Source organism: Tenrec ecaudatus, chromosome X (assembly GCF_050624435.1).
Source record: "Tenrec ecaudatus isolate mTenEca1 chromosome X, mTenEca1.hap1, whole genome shotgun sequence".
NCBI lineage: Eukaryota > Metazoa > Chordata > Mammalia > Afrosoricida > Tenrecidae > Tenrec > Tenrec ecaudatus.
The window spans coordinates 72991858-72997328 of record NC_134548.1 but is presented as its reverse complement, the minus strand read 5'-3'; positions in this window follow the sequence as shown (position 1 = coordinate 72997328).

Sequence of the window (5471 nt, the reverse complement as noted above, 5' to 3'; positions counted from 1 at the left end):
AAACTATTCTGTCATAACTACCCAAGGACTATTAAGGAAAAAGAATGTGTTACTTTAATGACATTTTTCAATGAGTGTATGTTAAATGTGTAAGGCTTCACTTGTGTTCTAGTGTTGTAATTCTCTCAAGTGTCCCTGAAGGCCACTTTCTATTTGGTTCTTTCCAGCAAACGAAACAAGCAATACAAAGCTCTTGCACAAACATCTAGTTATCTAAAATGAACAGATGAAACATTCTGCCTATATAAATGAGCTCTATATTAGAAAAGTGGTTGGGTTTGCTACTACTGTTTAAGATTTCAGGGTGACTTTAAACTGAAATAGAAAAATGTTCTCAGGGTGAAAAATCTGAAATCAGATGATTACATATGGAAAGTGCTATGCACTAAGTTTAAACAAAACAAAAGGGTAAGGTTGTCCAATATATTGTCTTTCTGACATTTCCTTGGGAAGCTGAAAGAGATTCCACCTTTCTCTTCCCCTATTAAGGCCATTTAAAGTATGTGCAACAGGGGAACCAGGACACTAACCCACCCGTGGGAGAGTATTGTTTATGTCTCCACAAAATTGGGAGGGTGCATGCAGACCTGCACCATGGTGCACCAAAACTTGAAGGTCCTGTGACTACATGGAGAAATGCATGAAAAGATTGAGCTATAAAGCCATCCCCAATCAGAGCCAAACTGACCCCGTCCCTATACATATGTGCTACAAAGGACAACACTAAACCTACAGGTAGGGGAGACGGACCAGCATGCCACACCTACACAGAAGCAAACCAAGAAAAACAAAGAGAGAAAGGAACGTTCTAGACCCTATATCAGCACCCCAAGTCTGGCGGATGATATCCCTGTGTGGAGCTGCTAAGGCACAAAGGACTGTATGGCTGAAAACATTCAAGACACGTTGTCCCCTCACTGGAGCACACCGCAACAAAGGACAATACTAGGGACACAAGGTGGGAGTTAGTACAGTCTGGATCCGCCTGCAGTGGGGCAAACCAAGAAAGGACAATAACAGAACAGCAAAACAGAACAGCAACAGGAACAAAGAAAAGACACAAAGTCCCTGAAGAGTCCCCAAAACAGACTTCAGTCTAGGAGGTGCGGGGGATTAGACCAGCTATCCCGCATCAAGCTGGGTTTGAAATGAGGCATGTGGATGAAAGGAAAAGAAAGAGATATGTACAAAGCATGGGATCAGGAGGACTTCAATCTGATGGACTGAAGTCCCAAGTATAACCGAAGCTTGGTTTTTATACTCTTCCTACATGGGATTGGTTAAAAAACAAACATCAAAGAACTTAAAAAACATTCCTAAACTCTTATCTATGCAATGTTACTTAACCAGTCACACTTTCTTAACCTTAGAATAATAAAAGCACTAAGTTCAAAGACAATCATACAGATATGCAAGATTCAAAAGAATCTTAAAAGATGTCATAAATAACTGAGTTATCTCTCAATGCTTTTAGCAGCAAGGTCACAAATAACAGTCATTTTGCAATGCTTTTGTCTGCAAAGACACAGAGGCACAGGGGACTAAATAGTCGCCCATCAGTAAACACCTTGATCAGCAGATGCCTCCTATAAGGAGGGGCAGCTCCTGGAATTCCCCCAGGACCAGTGAGGAGACAGTCATAAAGGTCAGCTGACAGACCTGGAATTATGTATGTTTTGTTTTATTTTTTTCAAACTTTGTTTTCTTTTTTTTTTTTTGGTCTGTTATTGTTGGGTTGCTTCCTTATATAAGATAAGCATGGAAAGCAAAACTCGAGGAGAAAGCAACGGGCCGTGGGTCCTGGAGGGACTAGAGGGAGAACAAGGTGGGTGAAGGGAGCAGAAAGCAAACAACACCATAGCCAGGGAACAACTAGGGAATTAAAATGAAAAAACACCAAGGACATAGAGATCCTCCGGGTTTTGGAGTGAGCAAGCAATCTAGCTGAGAGCAATTACGAAGAGATGGAAGTAGGGCAAGCATGATGGTGGGGCAGAAGGAAGGCAAAAGGAAGCAGAGGAATAATCTAGGAAGCAAAGATTCAGATAGAGGTATAAGCATAGGTGTGTTCATAGGTTAATACATTAATTCATAAAAATAGAGGTATTGGCCTATGACAATACACTGAGGCTGTGGACAGACTTTGGACCTCTGCTCATGCACTCCATTAATTCAAGATCACTTTGCATTAAAAACAACCTGGCATTCTGTGATGCTCACCCTCCTGGCACAACCGCTGAAGTCAAAATGGGTGCATAAGCAAATGTGGTAAAGAAAGCGGATGGTGCCCAGCTATCAAAAGATATAGCGTCTGGGGTCTTAAAGGCTTGAAGTTAAACAAGTGGCCATCTAGCAAAGAAGCATCAAACCCACATGGAAGAAACACATGAACCTGTGTGATCATGAGGTGTCGAGACTGGGTAACAAGCTTCAGAAGATCACAAACAAACAGACAACATATTGTTGAGAATGAGGGGGATAAGAGCTAAGACTCAAAGCCCATTTATAGACAATGAGACATCCCCTCACAGAGGGGTCATAGGGAAGCAACGAGACAACCAGGGTGCAGTAAAGCACCGATGAAACACACAATACTCCTCTGGTTCCTTGAGGCTTCCTCACCCCACCCCACCCCCACTGTCATGACCCTAGTACTGCCTTTCACTGCGGACTAGACTGGAACATGTGCACAGGTAAGATAAGACATAAGAGCTCATGACACGTAGAATCCAGGAACATGAGTGGGAATCGTGATACCAGAAGGGAAGGGGGAAGGTGGGGAGGAAGGGGGAACCGATCTTGATGATCAACACATAGCCGCGAATGTGCACACACACACACCGGGGGACGGACAACAGAAACAGTGGGGGAAGGGAGTCGACAGTTGGTGTAAGGTATGAAAATAATAATTTATAATTTATCAAGGGGCTACAAGGACGGATGGGTGAGCTGACACCAAGGAAAGGGCTCAATAGAAAATAAATGCCTAGAAAATAATGATGGCAACATATGTACAAATTGTAAGGTACTCAAGAGGCGCTAGAGACCAAATCAGTGGAATTAGAGCAAACAGGCTTTATTGGGGAGAAAAAACAGTCTGGGAGAAGTCCCATGGTCCACAGTGTCTGGGCCGGGGGAATTGCACCCCAGGCTACAGGGGTGGTGCTTATATGGCCAGAGAACATGTGACTGGGCTGTTTTGAGTCCATATAACGTAATGTAGTCAGGGATTTGGCGATACAGGTATGTCCAGGTTTCTGGAATGTAAAGTGTCTTCCTGATCCCGGGTGTATTCCTGCCGGGTGCAGAGCAGCAGGCCAAGAACAAAGCTGGCCCTGAACAAAACGGGCTGTGTGCAAAATGGGCCATGAGTAAAAGAAAGAAAAAAAACTTGCAAAGTTGCTGACAGGTTACAAAGCCAGCTCTGGTCAGCTCCGCAGGTGTGTGTGGGAGATTCAAGGCCACTTGCTGCTAGTTGTATCAGCCAGCTCTGGTCAGCTCCGCTCAGGTGGGGGAGATTCAAGATCACTTGCTCCTAGAAGCCGGCCTGGCATTGATCCGGCCATACACAAATGTGCTTGATACTATTTATGTATGGATTGTTATAAGAGCTATAAGAGCCCTTAATAAAATGGTAAATAATATATATGACAGGAAAAAGAAACAAAAATAATAAAGATCCAAAGAAAAAAATGTGTGTGCTAAACTACTGCAGAATATGAAATTAAAAGTTTTCCCAAAAAGAAAAAAGAGACCTATATAAATGAAAGAATACCTCATTCATATTCAAGGATAAGAAGAATTAACAGTGTTAAAATGCCAATACTATCAAAAGCAATCTATACATAAAATGCAATTCTAAAAAAATCTAAGCTTCATTCTTTAAAGACATGGAAAAAATAATTATTGTGGTTGTTATTAGGTGCCATTGCGTCGGTTCTCACCCATGGTGGCCCTATGCATATTATGAAACACTTCCCAGTCTGTGCCATCCTCACAATTGTTTTTATGTCTAAACCCATTGTTGCAGCCACTGTGTCACTCCATCTCTTTGAGGGCCTTTCTTCTTTTTGCTGCTCCTCTACTTTTATTAAGCATGATGTCCTTCTCCAGGGACTGGGCTATCGTGAGTTTCTGAAACAAAATCTTGCCAGTTTTGCCTCTAAGGAGCACATTGGCCATATTTCTTCCAAGATTTGTTTATCCTTTTGGTAGCAATGATTTTTTGATATATTTCTCCAGCACCATAATTCAAACACATCAATTATTTGGTTTTCTTTACTCAATGTCCAATATTCATGTGCATATGACGCACCTGAAAATACTGTGGAATGGATCAGTTCACCCTAGAGCTCAAAGTAACATCCTTGCTTTTCAGCACTCTATAGAGGCCTTGTGCAGCAGATTTACCCAGTGCAATGTTCGATTGTTCTCTTGACTGCTACTTCCATGAGTTTTGATTGTGGCTCTAAACAAGACAAAATTCCTCACAACTTCAATCTTTTCTCCATTCATCAGGATGTTACCTATTGCTTCAGTTGTAAAGATTTTGGTCTTCCTTATATTAAGTCCTTATATTAATCCATATTTAAGTCTGCAATCATTGATCTTCATCAGCAAGTTCTCCTCACTTTCAGGAAGCACAATTGTGTTATTTTCATGTTTCGGGTTTTTAATAAGGCTTCCTCCAAATCCTGATGCTACACTCTTTTTGTCATATAACCCAGCTTCTCTGATTATTTGCATTGATACAGATTGAACAAAATATAAAAGAATGCAGCCCTCTCACACACTGTTCTAATTTTAAACCATGCAGTATTTCCTTGTTGTTGTTTATTTTTAAAGTTTTATTGGCACTACATCTACACATCATACAATTCAATAGTTCAATCATATCAAGGAGAATTTTACGATCTTTATCATTATAAATTTTTGAACATTTTCTTTCCTCCAACTCATTATTAATGTAATTTTTTCAATTTAGCTAAAATATACAAGACAAAACGTTCTCCAATTCCACAATTTCTAATGTATAATTCAGTGCCTTTGATTATACTCTTCATGTTGTTCCACTATTGTTTCTATCCTCTCCAAATTGTTCCACCATTAAAATGAACTCAATGACCCCTAAGCACCAACTCTTCCTCCTTCACATAGTAACCACAGGTCAAATTTGGTTTCTTTCTTTCTTTTTTCCTGTGGCAGTTTCTTGATATATTATTCACATATAATGCACTCCCATAGTTAAATGACTTTTTAAGAGAGTTGTATATAAATCACCACAATCAACTCTAATGCTGATGGCTCAATCAAGGGAGATGATGAAGCAACAACTGGCCATCTCTCCACCTGAGATAAAACAGACACTTTGCCTCAGGTTCCCTGGCAAGGCTTCAGAAGCATCAGTCTGCAAACTCATCAGTTATTTCATGTTCCCAACTTTGTCCTCCCCTCCTGTCTGTGAACAGCTT